This window comes from Meleagris gallopavo, chromosome 8 (genome assembly GCF_905368555.1).
Source record: "Meleagris gallopavo chromosome 8, MGAL_WU_HG_1.1, whole genome shotgun sequence".
NCBI classification, from domain to species: Eukaryota; Metazoa; Chordata; class Aves; order Galliformes; family Phasianidae; genus Meleagris; species Meleagris gallopavo.
In genome coordinates this window covers 3,974,424-3,997,396 of record NC_139411.1, presented here as the reverse complement: position 1 = coordinate 3,997,396, position 22,973 = coordinate 3,974,424, and the positions used below count along the sequence as shown (strand labels likewise).

The following is a 22,973-nucleotide window of genomic DNA, read 5'->3' as shown; positions in this document are numbered from 1 at the left end:
TGTGACCACGTGCTTTCCGCATCACCCTCCATGACAAGCAGCCCTGGCTGTCCAGTCTGCTCAGTACCACGCAGGAAGCTGGATATATCTGATGTGGTGCCCTGAAGGATGGAGATGTCCAACGTGCCCTTCCCCAGGGCTGCACCACCCCTTGAGAATGGAGCTATTGTTGGCATCCAGCCTCCCAGAACTGGTGACAGCTCCTGGTATTCAAACGTCCAGGGAGCTGTGTGGAGAATTAATCCAGGCTAAGCCTCCCTCCACACATGCAGAAAAAAAGAACCCCAAAAAAGTCTTAGGCTATTTTTAACCTCACTATAAAAAGTTAACCTAACTTTTCAATGCAGCTGCATAAACAGTTACTGGCAGGGGCTGGGGGCAGTGCGTGGGAATGGGGAGTGTGGGAGAGAAGGAACTCGGCCAACGCTGCTCTGGGTAGCAGTGGGAAGAAGGCAAAAGTGCACAGATCCTCTTTATTCTGTATTATAGTGTTCAAGTAAGACTCCATGGCTTTTACAGCATTCTTGCTTCAGCCTGTTGGCAGTTCCTGAGCTGGTAAACATGACCAGGGTGGTGGGTGCTAGGAAACCTGTCCAGTACAGTTGTGCCATGGAATCACAGAACCATAGAATCATTAAGATTGGAAAAGACCTCTAAAATCACTAAATCCAGATGTCAGCCAATCCCCACCTGCCCTCTAAGCCATGCCCCTCAATGCCACATCTCCACGTTTCTTGAGCACCTCCAGGGATGGTAACTCCACCATGTTTCCCATCACAATTTAGTTAATGACTGATCCAGATCCTTCATTAGCTGCTGTCATCGTTGTGATGACAAGAGAAAGAGTTTTTAATCTCTCATTAAGGTTACTTTCTTTTAATCCGCCCATTTAAGGAGGTTTTAATCTGCTACTATCATCTCCTGGAAGCTGTCAATACTAAAGCGTTAGCAAATGTTGCTAGTAATACTGTGTAATCCAGTCGGATCGCAATAAGATGATTACACCTGTCTGATAGTGTTTGATATTCCATAGATTGATTACAGGGAAATGTATGCAGCCTGTTAAATGGAGGCTTCTAAAAAATGACTTAAAAATGAAGCATTTTGAACCTGAATATTTTAGAAGAGTCAAATGCTATTGTACTTCAAGCTTCATCTGGGAATTTTCTGCCATTCGGCACTGTGCAGATATTTGACTGCTTTGATTTAATTACAGAAGGTTTATGATATTTACTCAAGCATTGTCCCATTTTTAATTGTTGCTTGGCAAACACTGTAATGCCTAAAAAGACGTGCTAACAGCTGTGCGCTGCGAAGCAGTGGTAAATAAGCCGAGCTGTTGGGTTTGGCTGCTGCTACAGTGGGTGTTGGCATGGTTTGAAAGGAATTTGTCATCCTTCCTTTTGTAATAGAGGAAGATGAGGATGGTTCAAGAGCTGTCATTCACCTCCTGCTTCATTGGTGGGATATTATTTCCTCTGTTTTGGGCAAATAAAAGGTACATCAGCGCATCAAGTGCAATCAGTGAGGTTATTGAGGTCACGTGCCATTTGTTCTTGCTAGCTCTCAAGAACAGCATGGAAAGACATGGGTGAAAGCATTATTTTCTCTCACTGGCCTCACTGTCCCAACAGATATCCCTAACTGGGGCGTGTACAAAATACATATAAAGCTAAGCTTTGTATCAATTAAACCTGTGTCTGCTTTTTCTCTTGATGTTAAAATACATGCTCTAAAGACTTGGACGTCAGCATCTAGAAAATATCTGTCCCATCCTCCCTGTGTTAGTACTGAGTGTTACTAAGCCCATTCGACCTTCCAACCCTACTGAGCGCAAATCTACTCATCTGTAATTATTTTGTAAGTGCTTCTGAGATCGTGGAGTATGGCCATGGCTTCCTCTTTCCATTTTGAATCCTGTGAAATGGTTGAAAGTTTTTCTGAACATCCTAAAGTTGTCGTATGGATGTGCAGTCTGAAGGCAGGAAGGATCCAAGGGTAAAACCGATGGATCTGATTCAGCTCTGCACCATGCCAACAGGGTGGATAAATCAGTGAAAGGATTAGGGCCCCAAATCCATTAAAGCCTGTAAGATTTTCTTTCACTTCACAGGACTTAAGATTATACCCTGAGTAATTTTTTGGCCATATCATTATTCTCTATTAATAAATTTAGAGTGATTCTGTACTGCAAATGAATGTGCCAGGAATGGGTTTGAGTTATGCTGGGCTTGGCCAAAAAGGTTTGAAGATACGCAATGGGTTTGCAGCACACCTCACGCCAGCACCTATGTGGGATATGTGAGGTTTTTCTTTCCAAAGCATTTTTTGGAAATATTTGGTTAATAAAGGAGTGAAAGCAGCCAAAAATGCTGATGCTTTTCAAGGAACCCTGGTGGGTTACAGCCTGCCTGTCCCCCAGCCCTGAGATGGTTTGGGAGGTGGGAGCTTTGGAGGAAGGGCTCTTATTTTTCCAGCTTATTTTGGAAATGTAGTCTTTTCTCTGTGTGTGTGCTGGGTGCCGAAAGATGAATGATAATGTTATGAAAATGGGTTTTAAAATAGTCCTTATTTGCTTTTAGTCTGATAGTGTTACCAGCTTCGTTCCCTAGTCTCAGTTTATCCTTGGGCGGCATAGGAATGGAAGTCAGTTGGGAAATGAGTCCTTGTGGGAAGAAATATTCCATTCCACTTGCTTCTTTTTTCTGCGTGTTAGTTAATTCACTGCAATGGACTTGTATAGGTGAATAGCACACAGTCTGAACCCAGCACCTTTCAAAGTGGAGCAATGTAAATGTCAGATAGTTACTATAGTAAGTCTGCTTGTAAAGCAGCACTGCAGCCCTCCAGTGCACTCCAAACCAAAATCTGACACGGAGCTGGGTGAGCCCTTCTGAACTGAAGCACCTGGGGCTGTGGAGTAGTGCTTTTCTGCAGACATTTGGCAACCCTGGCTTTGGTTAATGAGTTAAGTAAAACACAGGCAGCTGTTATTTTACTGAGTAAGGTAAGGAATACAAACACTATGGATCCATATACACTTCCTAACATCCTTTTCTAGTATTACTTCTGGCTGAGTGGAGAAGATCATTACATTTTTCTGTGTTTGAAGCTCACCTTTGGGCAAAACTAAGGCTCTGCTCAATGTCCTTCTGTCCCTAGTCCTGGAGTCCCCAGCACTTTAGCACTGGGCAGCACTAGCCCTGGGATCTCTGACCCTCTCTACATGCTGACCTTGTCCATCCAGAATGGGGCTGCTTACAAGGCAGTGCTTGCCTTGCTCAGCATTCCCGAACGTTTTGAGTTTGGCATCTTGGACACGGATAGGGAGATGAAGAGTCAGCCTCCCTGAACCCTTGTGAGGAGAACAGCCTGTCTAGAAAACCTCTAGTTAGATAGATTTTGTTTTAATGTGGAGTTATTTTGCAGCTTCTACAACTTATTTTTGAACAAGGATTGATCAAGATCTGTGTAGTATTTCTCCAGCAGTAGAGACATTAACCTTTATTAACCACTGTGCAGGCTGTGACTACTTAAAGGCTAACGTGACCATTAAGACCACATCTTGGGCTATATTCCCTCCTACTCCAAGTCCATTAACTTTTATGATAATGATGAAGTAAAGTAGTAATTTGTTTTCCTGTTATTTGAAAGCACTGCTGTACTCAACCTTCTGCATCCAAGGGGCTACCAGACATTTGTACTCATGAATAACACTGCCTTTAGTTTAGCAAAAGTACAGTAGTGACTACAGCTTGCTACCAACACCACTAATTTCATATTCTGAGGTGCACATGCTTTGGAATAGCAAAGATACCCCAAGCTGGGAAAAAAACAGGTCTGGATTTACTCTCTCTGCCCAGATCTGTACCTGTACTATAATTCTGATCTGCAACACCAAGCAAGGGGTTTCAGGGTACATTCGTGTTTCCTTCTTATATTTATATGCTACCAAGTTTCATTCTGGACACTTTTAGAGTGCCTGGGTAGTAAGGGTGCAATTTTTTTGCTGTAGGCAAAGTTGCATTGCAAACGTCTTGCTCATCATTCATGAGTTGTTTTCTTGGAACCTATTCTGAGTGGCATCCAAAGCTGCTCGCAGTGTGTTTGCAGTTAATCATTTCAGGATAATTGCTGAGTGCATTTTGGTTTGTGCCTGTTTTTCAACAGCAGCATTTTTCATCATTTCTTCTTACTAGAGTTTCCAAACCTGTGTGAAGTTGCCATTGTAAACAGCAGAGATGTGCGTAGGGGGGAAAGTATATCTAAATACGTGGTGAGGCTGTGTGGGCAGGCAGTGGAAGAGGTTGGGAGCTTGCTGCAGGCTTCTGCTCACATCACTCTTTCTGCCTGCAATATGTGTGCTTTGAGCTGGTTACATCCTGTTGTGATTTGTGCAGTTTTATTTGTTGATACGTGTATGTCTACACGTGTCTATGTACCTGAATGTGTATGGGCTGTAAGGTAAGGCCACGCATTTTTTCTCTTCCAATCACAACCCCCACCTGCCTGAAAGTTCTGTCCGTATTAAATGGATGTCTCAGTGTTCTGAGCACTTTCTGATTTTTGAGTCAACATTTTCATTTCGCAAGGAAAGATTTTATTCTGGTCTTTAAACTTTCATTTACACATGCTGATCTTTGAACATTTCTTAGTAACAGAAGTGCCCTGAGATACTGCGGAAGGAACTGCAGTCCAACAGGCTTGCAGAGAAGAATATCCAACATATTTGGTTAAAACCACGTTTCTCATTAAGTTTAGTTACTAATTGCTGTTTTCACTGATTTCTGTGCTTGTTTTGAATAGCTGCTTGAAACAGCTCCACAGAAGCAAATTTGTTTTCATAATTCAAAACATAACACACCCAATTATTACATTGCATGAATGAAGTATATTTAAAACACATTAAATCATCAGATTGTAGACCAGAATTTCTTAATGAGTAAACATACTAATTAATCCACCATTTCCATAAAATTATTTTATAAGTATGCCAGGATCCTATGCTGTAACATTTATTGGTGTGATTACTATGCCAGTTTCAAATGAGTAAATCATAGCAAGTTGTTATAATTTATTTTTAATTAAATATGGCTACATAATAGCTTTTTAATGAGGAAATGTGCTCCAGGTCTGTGTCTTGGCCCTTGTGTCTTCCCTGCTAGTGACTGTCCTGTGTGCACATATGGGATGGGTTCTCCATCCTTAGGGATACTAAGATGTCTTTTAGTTGCTCTGAGGGTGCTGAAGCAGGGACTCACGGAGTATCCTTCCAAACTAAGTTATTTAATTAAATATGTTCCATGAAATAAAATGAACAGAAAGGTATTTCAGGTTGGTTTCACTGTGCACATACAGTGGCCAACTTGTTTTCTCTTTCTAAAATATAGTTATCCAAATATACAAATCCAAAAGAAAATGTGCTAAAATGCAAGCACAATTGGTTATCATTCTGCAAGTGTGCTTTTGTCATATATTTGCAGTAATTTAAATGGTGTATGGTGAGAAAACAGACCAAGGCAATGAGGGTGCAAGACAGAAGAGACACAGGGCTGATCCCAGGAATGATGCCGCTGAAGGGAGATTGAACTTTCTTTGTGCTTTTGGCCCATTATGGCTGGAATCATGCCTTCTTAGTAGGGCAGCTTTCTGTGCCTACACGCAGATTTGTGTGCTCATTTTGGTGGCTTGCATAAATTGTCAGTGCTTTGTTTAGTACCTTTTAAAACTCCTGGGATGGCTCATTTTGGGCTGACAGGCTCAATATTTTTAGCAGCGTGTGGATTGCCAGCTGCATGCAGAGCAGGCTGTTGATAGCAGTGCATAACAGAGCCAGAGCCCATCCTGACTTCTAGACCCCAGAGTGATTTTTATGATTTTGTGTTGCTAATGTATTAGCTGTAAATGAGAGCAGTGAGATACGGCAAACTGGGAAGCTCATGATCTGATACAACAGATAGCATTGGGTATGAGCGAGTGCCTGCCTCTACTTAGATATTCTGCAGTTCATTTTAGCAAATACTTTATTTCCAAGAGCATCTGAAGGCCAGCATTTGTTTTTCCAGCTGTGTCCGCCTGCATGTGACCAATTCAGACCATGATACAAAAGCACTGTGAGAATAGGAACAACCTTACACTCCTGTTTAGTTCTTCTCCTGTGCGGCTGCTTCACCTGATCCTTGTTTTCATGAATGCTGTCACTCCAGGCTTCAGCATTCCTGGTCCTACCCATCAGGCAGTTCATTAATTGCACCAATCCCTCTGTGCTACCCAAATAGAGGTGACTGAATTGAGCTCAGCCTCTCAATGCACTTACAGACAGGTAAAACCTCATCTCGTTGTCATCATTCGTAGAGATTACTTTTTAATTAGTTTTTATAATTAGACCGAGCATAGTCTTGAACTGACAAAGAGTTTTAAAATGTTTGTCACCTTGGGGGACTGCTTTTAGATAGTGCAAATAAATGTGATTATACAAACCAGCATGCTTTTGAAATAGGATGGTTTTGTTTTGGTTCAGTGCCTGCGGGTGGTTTGGGAAGATAGAGCCCACATGGAATGGTTTTGATGTCCTGTCCATCTCAGAGCTGTTCCCAGATTGGAAGGTGTTTGCAGTAGTTTCAAAACCAAACAAATCCAAAAAGTTCCATTTGGATTTTTTTTCATATTATTAATGAGGTTTTACTACTTATGAATATCTGTCCACTCTTTCTGATGCGTGTATAATGAAAAAAAAGTCATACAACCATAGAAGCACAGAACGGCCAGGGTTGGAAGGGACCTTAAGGATCATGAAGCTCCAACCCCCCGCCACAGGCAGGGCCACCAACCTCCACATTTCATAGCAGCCCAGGCTGCCCAGAGCCCCATCCAACCTGGCCTTGAACACCTCCAGGGATGCACAGGGCATCCACAACCTCTCTGGGCAGCTGTTCCAGCACCTCGCCACTCTCATAGTAAAGAACTTCCCCCTGACATCCTACCTAAATCTCCCCTCTCTCGACTTCAAACCATTTCCCTTTGTCTAGACAAATTCATTACAGTAACTGTAGTTGTAGTATACTGCAGTGAACAATCTATGGCCAAGGAAGCCAGCAATGACAGAAAAATCAGTGTAACAAAAGGAGGACTCCTCAAAAAATTGTTTCCGTTTTTACCAGGGTTTAGGTGCACAATAACCCTTTGTTCTCATATTTCCCAGCCTCTTTCCACTGCATGCTTTGGAACAGTGCACTTTTGGTTTTGTTACACTGTTTCATGAAGAACGATTGCTAAAATCAGCCAAGACGGATATTAGGAAATAAATTCAGCTTTAGCGGCGCGTGGTTATCCACATCCCTGATGATGCTTCAGAGATCTTCTTTATAATGTTTAGCATGTTATCGTGTAAAATCACCCTGGAGTTCCATGGAACAGAAAAGCAAACCTTGTCTAATCCCTTCCACTGTGCTGATTACCAAAACCTAATCCACAGGAAAGCCCACAGCAGTCGCATTGCGGCCATCCGTGTTCCTTTCTCTATCTTACATATCTCAGAGCGGAAGCAATCTGTGTTTTATGCTGTAAAGTAGATGGATGACTGAGGAAAGCCAAATAAATCCTTATTTTACTTAATACCAGCTGAAAAACCCCTCTGAGTCCTCTCTCCCCCTCCACAGCCCAGGTTGCAGACGTGACTTGGGACAGGTTTCTCATCCACGTGTTTTGTGCAGCGCTCTTGGGATCAGGGATCCCTCACATTCCTGAAGGCAAAGGCTCTGCTCTGTCCGCACCCAAAGAGAAGTGACACATTCTCTAGGAAAACTACTGCATGGGATTTCCCATCTTCTCAGAATTTTACTTTGGAAGTTACTTTCTGTGGTGCTACTTGCTTTTGGAAAAGGCAACCTTGTGTCTTGGTGGAGGGATGATTCTTTGCTTTCTTGTTTATTTCCAATGAAGAAGATGGATAAGATATTTCCTATCCGGGGAAAGTGAACGTTTTTGAAGTGAAAAAAAATTGCAACAGGAGCACCGATATGTGTGTTTTGGGGCAAATATCTCTTTGATGCCATTCATTCAAGTGCTGTGGACAGGCGTGGATGAGTCAGTGCCTTACGTCAAAGGCTGGCTTTCAAATGGAAAGGCAGCTTTATGGGGGTACGTTACCAGTATTACTCTGCCAAGTGACATTATTGCGAAACCACTGTTAGAGAAAAAAATGGAAATATGGAGATTATGGGATGGAAGAATCATGTGAGAAAAGTCCCCTTTCCTTTTGATGTAGAGAGGCAATTTCTGCCTGTCACTCCCTGCTTCTGCTAAATGCGATGTTTGTGCTTTCCCAAATGAAAACAGGCATAACTCAAAGGGAGGGGGGTCGAGAATGCTGTATTAGAAGGTGCGCAGTTTGGGGTTGGGGGGGCAGGGGAACATCTCTATTTCCGTTATTCAATATTTTCTTTGCTCATTAAATGCTTTGTAAAGTCACATCTCCAAACTTCTCAACGGGTGTACTGAAATTAATTGGTTGCCTCTCAGAATAAAGATAGCGCTCATACATCATGAATTTGACAGCTGTACTCCCAAATGTAAAGCAAACACAGAAGCAATTTTGCTTTACATCACCAAGCAGGCTCTGAGAGTACAAAATAGAGAGCGGGCATCAGAAATACCAGCAGCAGTGGGCTGCTGTCGGGTTGCCTTTCCCTGATCGGGTCAGTGAGCAACCTCTGCATTCACACGCTGGGTCTTAGCATCAGCCCTGCAGAGGAGCTGGGTGCTTAGCTCCTTGTTGCAAAGCTCCTTGTTCTCTCTCACCAGCCTGCAGCCTGTACGCTGAGGCTGGTTTGCCTTTGGTTTGATTTGGTTATCTCTTGGGTTGTTTTCAGTCTGAATTCCTTAAGTGAAACGCCCAGCGTGCCCATGCAGAGGGGAAGATCTGGGGTTGGATGTCCCCATTCTGATGGGACATCGCATCCATTAAGTGGCACTGCCATGAGTATGGCATCAGCCTTCTGCCGTCCAGGTCACACTGTACTTCATGTAGTCAGAGAACTGTGAAAGAAAATGGATAGAGAAGCTTCTGCTGAACTTGATGCTTTTCCTATGGCTCTGGAATGGAAGAAAAGGCTGAGAGCTGAGAGGGCAAATGTGTGGTAAGTGGGATGGATGGGTGATGAAGTCTCCTCCAGAGGCATCCTGAGGGTTCTAGTGTTCCACCTTGGGCTTGGCCTTGTGGACAACTAAGCTCTCAAGTTCCAAAGTGCCCCGACTGTCTTTTGGAGGTGCTTTTAAGCCTTGGCATTATTAGTAACCTAATGTGCAGGTGATGATGTCTGGAAACTGAGGGAGAGGTAAAAGGGCATTAAGTAGGCAGGAGAAAGGACTTAACCAACAAGAAAAGAAGTAAACTTAGAGAAGCACAGCTGCAGATGGTTTGCTCTGAATGATAAATTCCTTTTCCTCAAAGGGCTGTGATTCTTAAGGATCTCACAGTGCATTTTTTAAAGGAATATGGCCTTGATCTTAAAATGCAATTTCCAGAGGTTAATACCTGGGAAATTGTTTGCTGGATGGTTCTTAAGTGGAACGATGGTGTTCTTCCTAAATCACAGTGCTTAATTAACTGATGAGATACAAGGCGTTGCTCTTGCCTCGGGGTCATGGAAGCTGTCGGGTGTGCTCCCAGAGAAGAGAAAAGCCCTGTCTTGTTGGCTGCAGGAAGGATGGCACTGAACGCTTCCCACATACTGATTTTGTTTTGTTTTCTTAAATAAGCCTCTCTCTTGTTACTTCTGGCAGTGCCTTCTATTTTCTAGGGGTGATTCCTCTTGTGCTTACATTAACAAATTAATTAGAGAGGAGAACTGAAAGACCCAGTGATGCAGCTTGTCGTAATTATGCTGAGGAGCTTAAAACATGCAAAACTCCCCAAATTAATTGCAAAGCTATTTCATATATGAGTAGCCAGAATTAATCACTAACCTAATAATTCTCTTTCCTACATTATTTCTTTGTTAAAAATGAGTAAATTTAATTGGATAATGAGGTGCCAGTGCAACTCATGAATTGTACATTACCCAAGCTAATGGAGGGACAGAAGCTTACGCAAGGAGCATTACGGATGTTGTTACAAATGCCTCCACAGTGAACATTTTATTCTGATAAATTCTTAATTTATTTCCAGATGGCATCTGGATTTCTAGCACATTTACTGTCTGCTGTCAGTCCACCATGTACTGTTTGGGTTTTGTGGGCTGTGGGAGTGAGGCTCAGCCCCTCGGGCCTGGAGATGGACCTCGGGTCTGGAGATGGGCCTGGAGATGGCATGGCCTGTTCCCCAGCTCCTGGCTTTGTGTCCCTTCTCTGGCAGTAATGGGTGCATGAAGGTTGCTGGATTAGCAAAGTGGCATCAGGTACCGAGGTTAGAAGAGGATGGCAATACTTCTTCATTCTGGAAGAAAGGAGGGCTCTGGTTTCAAAAGCATGGAGTGCTTTTCTTGTGGGATTATCAGAAAAAAATACACGAGATTCTTCTTGAAATACACTAGACAGATATCTCACTTTTAAAGAACCCACTTTTCTCATAGAATGAATGTGGTTTTAAGAAAGGATGGCAATTTAAAAACTGCGGAGCCATTCTCATCTACTTGTCCTGACCTCACCTCCTCTCCTAACTCTTGGTTACAGTAATTGCGCTCCTTGAAACTAATTAGAAATGAATAAGCTAAGTGGATAATTATTTCCCCATATCAAGGTGCACATAGGTTAAATGGGTGAGAGCACTCTGCAAGGAAATGCCTTGCATATCTGATAATTGAAGAAGGAAATCGACTCTCTCAATACATTTCCAGGTGGCTTGGTCTGATTCCTCCCCCCAGTATTAAGTAATTTTCATAAAAGAATAGCCAAAATCTTTAGGATGCAGAAGAGGTCTGTGAGATTAGGAAAAAGGGATCTCATGGACTTTATTCAGTTCTGCAGGGTTAAAGGCATTCATACAGCTTTAAAATCAAACATCATGATCTTGTACCCAATACCTATTTGCCTTGGTTTGGATACCCTCAGCAAGCATTTAAAATAGGTGTTTGTGTAACTACTGTCTTCAAGCAACGCACACTCTTCTTTTTTCTTTCAAAGAAGGGCAAGGAATATGGTAAGGAAACCTAGTTGGCCTTTGTGTTCTGATGGAGTTAGTTATCAGGTCTTAATCCAAGCAGCTGGACCACTGGAATGTTATTGGGATAGCTCTTCAAAATGTCTGAATGACTAATCTCAAATGGATTTTCTAGGTTGCTTTTGGCTTTCTGATCGATCGATCACAGTTACAGGAACCATTCATGCTGATGTCAAACGGAACAGAAATGCAAGGTGCTGATTTTTGATGCACTTGAAGATATTATTGTCTTCCCATGTGTTGTTTATTCACACCCTCAGTGATTCAATCCTTGTAGCCCACGTCCTCCTTGTGAGAGCTTCCTGTGCTCGTTACGCTTTATGCTCTGTGACGCTGGATCTGGATGTGACACAGGGGACGTTTAGCTATGGGACATCACATCCTGCGTCCCTTCAGCTGTCAGCAAAGATCTGCACAATGCTGACAACCAATTTCTGCCGTTCAGTTGTGCAAGATAGTTGCCACTGAAGTGTAACACATTTTGTTATTTGATGTGATATCCGAGCCTCCGCTTTAGAGGCTCATCGCATCTGGATGCCTTACACATTATCCTGAAATCACCCAGATCAAGGTAAAACCAAATAACTGATGTACAGATGCAGCTTTTGTGAGGACTGCAGGGCTGATGGAGCTAATGGAGTGTCTGCAGAGCTAACAAACCATCTGCTACCTGCTGGCAGTGCTTGGGGCTGGCCCCTGCCACCGGGATTATTGATTAAACCACTTCTTTAGCAGCTTCCTTGGTGACTTTTCTCTTGGACTCTTGACTTCCTTCACATCATCTCCAATTCTAATCAAAAACAGAGTAGTGTTAATTAAATATTTCTCCAGTGTGCAATTAAACATTTGATCAATGTCCACGAGTAGCCTGCCATGAGATAGCATGCCTTCTCTCAACCCAGTGTCACCCTCAACAGTGTTGTATCTCAGCTGTAAATCTTCCAGTGTTTGAAACCTTATATTTAATGTGTGCATGGAAATTATCTGTATTTTGCAAGGTCAGTGAGTACAGACCAGTATAACTCTGATTGGAATCAGCCAGCGATACTGGATGGAAAGCAGGCTGGAGGAAAGTCTGGATCCTTTGTGTTGATGATAGCAACATCAGTTGCAATAACCAGAAGCAAATTCTCACTCCAATAGCAGTATTAGATGTTTTTGATATAAAGATAAAAGAACAGGAATGGGGAAGCTGACTCAATGTTGCTTCTCAGCCTCTCAGGTGTCTCTGTCCATCCCGGGAGGGTCTGTGATGGCCCCTGTGCTGCTGCTCTACAGCGATCAGGAGTTTTGGCTTTTTTGAGGTCTGCAGCGCTCAGTGTTCATAACAGTGCTGGTCTCCCAAAACCCGATCCCTTCCCATTTATTGCTTCCAAACCTCACCACCTCACCTGTTTACTGCTAGTTTTATGTTTTTCTTGCCCATTTTTTTATGTTTTAATAAAAAAAATATTAAAAAAAGGGAAGCTTTATTGCTTACATACGTTAACTATATTATATATTCTATATGCAACCCAAGACAATTCCTCTTCACTCAGCGTGGCGCAAGCAAGCCAAAAGGTTGAACACCCACACCTTACATTTTGTGCAATTTGGCTTTCCATTTTTTTTATGTCTTAATAAGATTGTTGAATTATAAAAACTTTTGTACTCTTCAGTAGTAGTACCAGGTCGCTTTTTTTTTTTGATTAATTTCATTAATTTTTGCTTTTATTGCTCCTTGCTGCTCTGTTGATACCGTATATTGCTTTCCTGTTATTAGTTTTACAGAAAAAACAATGGGGATTTTACAAAGACTAAAATAGACCAAAGGAACAAGAAAAGTAGAAATTAAATCACTAAAGATCTGTGATGTAATACTGTGTGTGAAGCTTTTACAAGCTTTAGGAAAGTGGGTTTGATGAGGAGAAGGCTGAGCCCCATACTTGTCTTGTCAGAGTGAGGGGGTGTGGGCATTGCCTCATGTTAGACACTTGAGAATCCACACGTAACATTGATAAGAATGTCCCAAATGTAAGAGGAACTGTAACTCGGAGCAAATGGGATCAACTAGGAATATTTGAGGGCTGTCTTCTGAAATAGAGCATGGGAACCCTATTCCAAGCCAACTCTGAGAACAGTGCTTTAAGGAAACAAGGAGGACTTGTGAAATGGAAGTGCACCAGGTTAGCTGTCTTACTCTGTCTGATGAGTTGAGCTGTCCCATGTTATAGGTGGGATTTACAACAAGATATGCTGCACAAATCAAGGAGTCTTTTGCTTGTTCAGGGTACATTTTCTAGTAAGACGCAGAGATCAGCCCTGCATTCCTGCATCCCCATGTGAATTCCCTAACCATTGCTGCTTTCTCTTTCAAACTCCAGCGAGTTACAATTTCCTTATGAATAAATGACTGCTTGCAAACAGCTATGGGGCTGAGTAACAACAAGCACTTGCTTCCAATCTTGCTGAAAGATGATATGGGTAAGAAAATAAAGAGCCAAATCTAGAAAAAATAGTTGGACTTTAGAGAAGCATTTGAGGATGAATGAAGGGAATCTTCTTAAAAAAGTCTAAGTAATTTGATTTTAATTATGTGATTTCCTTCTGGAGTTTTTTTAGCAGCAGCTAAAAATCCTGAGGTGAGTAAAAATTATTGAATAAATTTGTGATAAGAACTATTCCTGGTGCGTGTGAAATGCAAGAGGTAGGTACTTTGTTAAGCTTACCTACTGAATCTGTAGGAGAGGTTGGAAGGACTAAAAAAAAATTATAAAAATTAATGGTTTTGTTATGAAAAGTGTGATCAGCATTTTCATTTCCCAGATCTAATAAAAAATATTGACAAAAGCCAGAGTACATCCTGCCAATTAGAAATGAATGTTCATTTAATATTTGCCTTTTAGAACAGCACACTGGAAGCTTATCCGTTTGCAAGGTAAATTTGTTACACAAAACGAATTGTCTGCAATAGAAAGAACATTATCCTGAAAAAAAATAAATAAAAGAAAATCCATAATCCATAGTAATCAGCTGCTGCTTTAATGTCTTTTGATGCTGTTCATTTGTCATAAAATTACCTACAGAGCACATCATGGATTTCCTTCTGTTGCTGAGGGTTTTGCACGCTGTATCTCAGATGTAAAATTACGGTTGTTCCCTTAAATCCATATGGTCCCCAGTTTCCACAGGTTATTTTGCCATTTTTGTCTTAGCAGCCCGAGCAAGATGCCAAGCTCTAGCATGAATGTCTCCTGTAAATGCTGGTTGGCGTTAGGATCGCATTTTGTAGCATTAGTTGCATGGTAGCCACCACCCTCTCTCCTGATGTGGCTTCCCAGCTATAGAATTTTTTTTATCTCTGGCAGCAATTAGGTGGTGCAGGGTCATTGTAGGCGATGCAGGAGATGCCGTGCAACTTCAGCATTCTGGAAGTTTGGCCTTGAAAAATTCAGACTATTAAGCTATGGCGAAATCAATACTGCTTTGTTCTCCATGAACTTTCTGCCAGGCTGCAGACTCCAGCATATTTTTATGCTGAATTTAGCCAGAAATGCAGCAGCCTTCAATGAATCTCTTGCTTTACATATTCAAGGTCCTATACTTGTAAAGACATCTGTCAGCTGGCAGGAAGGTTTTACTTTATTTTGGTTGTGAATGGCATTTGAAGTGGTGATGTCTTACGGAGCTGTGAAAGAAAGGCAGGATGATCCTCTGGACTGAATCTAAGACCCCTAAGCTCTTTTCCTGGCTCTGTTCTGTGTGCTCACTGTGGCAAAGCCTCTCCTTTGCATCTTCTTTGGTTTTTATAAAGATGAGTTAATTTTTCAGTGGTTGCTCAGCACTTCAGTGACTTTAATTTCCATGCTTCCTAACTTGAGTAAAATGTGGGTTTATATTAATAGCATTAAAGTAAATTTGTCTCTGTAAGACCTGCTATCCTCCTGTTTTCCAAAACTGCATCTGATTACTGATAAAGGAGAATAAGTGAATACACCAAGCTGGAAGAATACCTCATACCATTTTTTCTTGGTTTCTGGAAGAAGCGTTCCACCTCTCTCCTCTTCATAGTACCCAAAATGTGTGTGTGTGTGTGTGTCTATGTGTGTGTCTGTGTGTGTAATAGCCACAGGCACATCTGTGAGGTTGGAGTAATTGGGAAGTCTTGCAATACAGGATGGGGGCAAAAAGGCTTGCTGGCACTGCATTGAGGCATGTGCATAATATCCCAGATATTAAGTGGCCAACAGCATTTCTGTATTACAAATGCAGATTTGGGGTATGAAAATGCAATTTCAGTGAGAGATAGGGAAAGTTATTGTTTCTTTTATGCAGGCCTTAGCACATATGGGAGACCTTGTTCCCGAGGCAGCAACCACTTCTGATCCAGCCTCAAACATTTCCCAGCCATTTTCATTGTGGGACATCCTTCTTTCTTCCAGATGAAATTGTCTTATTTTTCAGATATCAGACGTCTAAGCCTGTGCAGGACTGTATCTCTGGATTTCAAAGTTTACAGCTGTAGTTTGGGCAGACTTTTGGAAAGAGATCAGGGAATGTCTCAGAGAGGAAATCCACCTCTTGGGGTTGTCAGGACCTTGAGATTAACTGTGCCAAGATGTTTAGAGTATATCATTTCTCCAGTGAGGAATGACGAATGATTTTTTTATTAACTTCTGGGAATCCTGTTGGCTAAACTCTTCTTAAATAAATGGAGGCAGTGACCTGGCATGATGGAGAGCAAAGCAATTTTAACACAGGGAAAAGCTGTGAAGTCTCTTCTTCATGTTTTCTGTCAGCTTGGTGCTTTCACTGTCACCACCCCAAAAATACTTAGGGAGGAATACTGGCATCTTTGTATTCAGTGCATGCATCCAAATTCCATCTGGCTAGGTCACAAGCTCCACAGAATAGGTGGCAGTCTGTTTTTGCATATGCATTGGGGGTAACTTGTTGCTTTTTGATTTGATCACTGATGGGAAAAGAGTAGTTTTTGTAAGTGGGGCAAAACCCTCATCCTTAGTTCCTCTGCTGTCTCTTTTTGATGCTGTGGCTCTGCCATCACATCATGGAGTGGAGGACAGGGTAGTGTTGCCAGCATTTCGCTTGCTCTCCTGTGTGAGACTTGGAGGCAAAAATATGTGTTTTGGGATGGGGAGCATCTTACATAGCTCCCATCTGTGTGCCAGGTGAGTGCAGGGTGCTGGATGTCTGATGTGTTGGTTTTGGTGTTTGGAGGCATGGTTAAAGAGCACGGGAATTTTTACAAGAGTGCTTTTTTGACAGAGGAGTTTCTGGTAGACAGAACACTGAAATGAGACATATAGGTACGATATCTGCCGTACCACAAACTCACCATTTAATAAGATTTTGTATTGAGCAGATTTATGGAGCTTGAGCACAGTTGCCCATTTAAGTACCTCAAAGAGAGAACTGGGTAAGTAAGGACTCTTTATTACAATTCAGAGAAAAGTACTGAGATGATTTTCTGTTCCCAAGGACCCTGCTAAGTGCTTCTATGCTTCATAGTAGCAGAAAAATATATAGTTGATGCCATCATTAGCATTGCAGTATGGGCTGGGGTAATGACAACATGATTTGTCCTAAATGGAAGTAGCAATTTATTCTTTGTGATAAGGGGAAAAAACAAACCAGAAACAAAATAACAGGGGAAAAGCTAAAGACAGACTTTTTGTGAGTAACAGCCTTAAGTAGATTTGCTTATGGTAAGTGTAGTGCTTCAGGCAGCTTTGTCCAGCAACTGTAATAACACTGGTTGGGATTTCTGGCACCTGAGAGCCAACCTTTGGAAAGCTCCTCCAAAGGGAAAGAAAGAATAATAAGTAGCGTGGCAGAATTGACTTTTGGGATAATTCACAAAATTAATCCTTCAAAAGCATGCTTTTATGTTCAACGACATGTTTAGATTTAGAAGTTAGAAATGACCCTCTAAGCAGTGCTCATTTCCACACAGTGGTGTTGGTGGTCAAAGTACTGCAACCCAGTAGTATATCATTATTGTACTGAGGGACATGGTTTAGTGGGAAATACTGCTGGCAAGTGGACAGTTGGACTGGATGATCTTGGAGGTCTTTTCCAACCTTGGTGATTCTATGATTCTGTGATTCTTTTCGTTGCTTTTTATTGCCCATGCACAATCAAACAAGGAAGTCAGATGTCAGGGCAGCTTCCAGCAACGGAATAGGGAAAAGGAGAAGAAAACTCCTGCCAAAAGATGCTGTTATGTACAACATCAGGTGGAGTTCTCTCTCTGACATTTCCACCTAAAACAAGAGGTTCATGTGTTTCTTATTGACATGATAAATCTTTTGGCAAGGTGAAAGATTTCCCTTGTGCATTGCAGCCCGAGTAGTTAGCTAGCAGATTTGGTCACCATTCTGTTACCAGAAAATATAGATCAGCATCGTGTCAGAATGTTCTCAGCAGTTTTCAAAACCTGTAAATAATGGGATTTTGTTGGAGAAATTGTATTTGTAAACATGGGAATAGTTTTTTAACCCACACATTTTCTATAAACTGTAAGAGGTGCTCCTTTCTCTATGACACAGGTAGATGGCTTTTTATGGATAGAGAAACCTGCACGAGTGTGATCATTCATTACTGATGGGATCCTTGTAAAATGCCCTTCTGGTTTCTCCAGTGACAAAAGCTGATTATCCCCATTCTCTAATTACATCAAGAAATCCCACGTGTCCTCAGGAGTCAGCATTACAAATTCCCATCTTCGTAGCCTGGATAAGTCTGCAGCCTGTGAGGCTTTTCTCCTTCTGGTGCTGAGGGCAAGGCCATTGGATTTTCCACCAGGGAGAGCTGGTGTTACTGAGTTTTGTGGCAGCATGTGAACAATGTCAATTTACATTTACCTTAAGCTTTAAAAATGCATAACTCCACACTGGGATATTTACTTGGACCTCCTTCTTCAGAGCAGTTAGACTCCAAAATCACTGCAGAAAGTTGGTTTTCAGAATCTAGAATAAATAGAGCATCTTTAGAAAACTGTCTTAAATTTTCATGAATGTCAAACCTTTATTGGTTATTTCTAAACCAAGCATTTCTTAATGCCTTGATTTTCCAAGCTGCCTTTCTCTGTGAGTTCCAGGTGCCCGGGGATCCCGTTTCAAAATCACACCCCACTTTGATGTGCTTTAATATTTAACAGAAGAATAAAGGGACACAACTGGCATGAAAATTAATCTCTGGCATGGAAATGAGGTGGTGTCAGGTGAAGCTGGGTCTGGTTGCGTTATCCAGCACGCAGTCAGTGATCCGTCAGCATTTCCTTGCCAACTCCTAATTGTAGTGAATGAGCTGGTTTGCAGAGTTCTGGCTGGCTTCAGATAAAAGTAGTGTTTGAAATTAAGATGAATATGGAATAAATATGCAAATATGTTGCAACAGCTGGTGAGACCTTTGTGGGGACAGTTTAATGATGCTCAGAAATTCTTTTGCTTCTGGAAACAGAGAGTTGGCAGATGATCTTGTTTAACTCTGGAAAGTCTGTTCTCTGAAACAGGGTGTTTGGGTTTTTTCAACTGAACCTAGCACAGCGTCTGTTTAACAGAGCATAGCATATTAGCAAAAGGATTTTGGAATGGGAAGTAAATATTGAACTGGACTGAATAGCGCATTAAATAGGGGCTTTGCATCTGAGCCACAGCAGGTTCTTGGTCAAATTCCCCTGGCTCGAGAAGGTGCCACCTTTGAAATTTAGTAATTATATTTTGTTGAGCTTTCTCCTGCTCTGTTATGTAGCACTGATCCTGCTAATAAGAAGCTGAGTTTAACCACATAGCCCCAAATAAAACTTTATAAAGTGGCTAAAATTCCCTGTATTACCTAAGGCCCCCAAAGATCTTCCATCTCTGAAATAATTCATCTGATTCTTATTAGCTCTGAGCTATGAAGGCATTAGAAAACAAGACGTTCCTAATTTATCAGTAGATGCTCTGTCAAGTCATTAACATTATTTCAGCATATTATTTCCTAGAAAACAGCATTTCAGAGTTAACTTCTTTCCTACAGCTGGAAACCCTCAGAAAAAGTAAATCCATTTAATAACCAATATTCAGGTTGGATAGTAGGAAAAATGTCTTCTTGGAAAGAGTGGTGAGGCATTGGAACGGGCTGCCCAGGGAGGTGCTGGAGTCCCTGTTCCTGGAGGTGTTAAGCCAACGTGGAGATGTGGCACTGAGAGACACGGCTTAGTGGGCATAGATGAGATGGGTTGATGGTTGGAGTCGGTAATCTTACTGATCTTTCCTTACTTTTATGACTCTGAATATTTTGAAGGTCCCATTTGCCTGTCTGTGTCCTCATGCGTGTGGTTTTGTTGTTTAAAGAGAGAGGTGGAAACTCTTTGAGGTGTTTTACCATTGGCTTTCTGGGAAAGCCATCGCAAGCCAACTCATCAGCAGATCTTGGAAGGTTTTGATTTTGGAAGATTGCTTGAAGATTTTGGGAGATTTATGCTTTCTGAGCATGAGTGATACCAAGAAAGGATTAAATTATTACTTTATATTAGTCTACAGTAAAGCTGCACGCACTGTGAAATGCTAAGGATTGCTTACCGTTTATAGGAAAAAGCAGTCCTTATGCACCCACGGGACTTCTAATTTTCATATGTTATTACCAAAATTCATCTCTTATTTACTGCTTTTGAATCTCCCTGGAATTTAGTAAAATATACAACTTCTGAGAAGTCGGTGCAGTTTTTCAATTATGAGCCATGTGAAATGTGCTGATTAGTTTATTAAAGGAGTATAATGCATGTGAATGCGCATTCAGGAATTCACGATCCTTTTGTTGGTGGAGTTGTAAATAATACAGCTCAACTTCCAGATCTCTGTTTTGTGATAGAAGAGTGGATGTTAATTGCAAACATAGGTATCTACGGCCCTGGGAACAAAACTTCCACTAGTTTTCCAGGGGACCAAATATTACTTTGGAAGTGGAAGAAGCATCGCATTTTGCATTTCCTCATTAGTTTTCCTTTGTAGCAGAAAGCAGTGCAAATGCTGACAGCATTCCTTTTCTCTGTCACAAGTCTTGGCATTCCAGGTGTGTCGACAAGCAGTGGACAGAAAGATCCATGTGATAACATGAAGTCTGCCTGTGGTGGATGGACCTGAAATGAGCGTATATAATTGCAGTGGAGTGCTAGAGGGAGAGTGGTTCCCACTCGTGTGAAATGTTGGGGGGGAGAAATTGGCCATAACACTGTAGGGAGCTTCATTTACGTGACACAAAGAATATGTTCAGCTGGTTCCTTGGTAACGTCTGTTAATTATCTAACAGTATTTACTATAAAAACAATTTGAGACAAATACTGACTTGTCTATATGCTTATAGTGATATTGCTGGATGTTTCAGACGGTCATTCTTTTCTCCATGTAAGCCAGATTATCCCTGTTTCTCTTTCTTTTCTCTTCTTGGCAAGCACAGGTTTTAACCTCCTGGTTTTTGACTGTAGAACTTGGAGTGCCTTATCAGGCCAAACCATCCCTGCTTCTCAGAGATGGGTCTGGCAGCTCTAAATCCTGTGTCGTAATCTGGGCTAGACTCAAGGTCAGTACTTTTATTTCTCAGAGAAGAAAGCAAGGATTAAATGAAAGAGCAATCTGTGAATCCTGTTACCCAGGGGAAAACGTGCCCTTTTAGGGCAGAAGGGAAATATCTGAGGAACAGATTTCCCATTTAGTTTGCAATAGCTTGTAGCTGAGCAGTGGGATCCTTTCTGCTGTGCCACACAGGCAGCGTTGACAGACGAATGCGAGCTCAAACTCATATCTGTAGGGGTCCTGGGCCTTGGTCCTGCAATGGATGCTTCTCTTCAGTACCACCTTTGACAAAAGCAGAGGAAATAGGAACCAAAATGCAATTTTTCCTTCCCCGAGCAGAAGCTGATGGGAATATTGCTTCTGTTGGCCAGCTATAAATCAGATTTCTGCCTTCCGGTCTGACTATTTTAATAAAAACTACCATTAGTCCTCTGCAGCTAGCACTGTGAAGGGGCAATTCAGGCATACAAACTGCCTGCCTGAATTTTTTGCAGTGTGAACGGACTGACAGTTCAGATTTGATTCTTGGCGTGCACATCCCGTCAACCTCATCAGCGCCCTTCCCATCCAGCCACGAGCCCCACACTTCCACCCCACCTTCAGCTTATTCCTCCGAAGCCGGAGGCATCTCATGTCCCCACACAGATCAGCAAGGGTGAGTTAGTGCAGGAAAACATGCTGCTCTTGGAGTCATCATAGCAATTATTAATGCATTTTTGCCTGAGTGTTTCTTTCTTGCATTATCCTCCATAGTTTTAAACAGTTTTAGAAGTGCTTTCAGAATAGCTGCAGTAAACTGGAGCTTTAAATAGTTTTGAGCATGGGGAGAATTTTGTGGGACGATTTGTGGGTTTGTTTTTTTCATGTTGCTGATTCTAACGAGTATTTTTTTTTTTTTAGCAGCGCATTAATAATGGTTTTAATTTGCATGATGCTTTTCTGCTTCATCAAGTGCATTACTACCACTGGTAATGCCTGCAGCACTCTTGTGTGCTTCAGATGTGTTAATATTTTTCTTTTAATCAAAGTAATGAAGAGCAGAGAGACAAAGGGACTTCTGTAGGACGCCAGACAGCAGCAGAGCTGGCTGCATAATGTCCATGCCCTGATATCAGTCTGTTGGAGTGATGGAAGATGGCCACCTAAATGTGCTATGTGCTCATGTATGTTAGTTTTGAGCCAATTAACACCAGCTCCCCGTGCCTTTTTAGTTCTCTCCTGTCCCCAAATAGTACACAAACTGTGTGTGTAATTATAGAGGAATCTTCCTTGTCTCAATTTCATTGTGAAGCCAGCAATAAACAAGAATGATGACGTGATGCTTAGTGTTCATTAGGTTAAATAGATGGTCCTTTGACGTGTAGGAAAAGCTTCAGTCCTTCAGAAGTCATTCCCTATTGTGTTCTTCATGTTCAGCTGTTGTTATTCCTTTTCTTTTAGTGCCCAGAATTGGTAAATACGTGATCCACCTGTTGGTTATCCAGCTCCAGTGCCTCTCCATGATCACAAGCTTTTTAATGCTATTTAAGATCATGTTCCCAGGTGCTGCAAAATTTCTGTATTTCACTGCTTATCCACGTGCTTTGAAGCACTTTGGAGACTCATTTAAGAGCTCAATAACTGTGTTTTAAAGGACAGAAGGAGGCGGTCTGTGTCTGCCCACTGCGTGGCAGGCCAGTGAAGTGCACCTTGCACTTTCTTCCCTCATCCTTTGGACTTGATGGCTGCTATATTGCAGGTAAAATTATTGCTGCTGTAAACTTTTGAGTGCCATGAGAGCCCTGCTGTAGTTTTTTGCTATATCGAGAGCATGTGGTGCGTCTTGAGTGGGAGGCAGCCCCAGTCCACAACATGGTGCTCTAATTGTGGTTACTGTTCTTAGAACGTGGAGGCAGCATGGGAATAAGCAATATGTGTAGCAATTTCTATAGGATTGTTGGAAGCAGAAGTTTTTTCCGAGATACAGAGATCACTCTGTATTAGCCTGGTGGTGCAGACACAGGCACAGCCTCTTGTGACTTCTTTTTTCAATTCTAAAACAAAATATCCACCCTCCTTAATAAGCTTCCACAGAACTTCCCAACTTAAATCATTTGCTAGAAGGATTTAGAATTTTCTCCCCATTTATTTAATGGCGTAATGTTTATTTCTGCAGTTGCTCATTCCACTCTTCTCCAGGCATGGTGCCTGTGACAGCTTAATATCTGTAATACCAAAACACGGGGATGGCAAAGGCAGCGTCTTAACGACTCAGTAGC

At 41.8% G+C, this 22,973-nt stretch overlaps 1 protein-coding gene across 3 annotated transcripts in view; it reads left to right on the top strand.

The window, feature by feature from the left end:
• Nucleotides 1-22,973, top strand: part of PRKG1 (protein kinase cGMP-dependent 1) — a 393,227-nt gene that overhangs the window by 153,728 nt on the left and 216,526 nt on the right. The gene's annotated exons all lie outside the window — the stretch shown is intronic.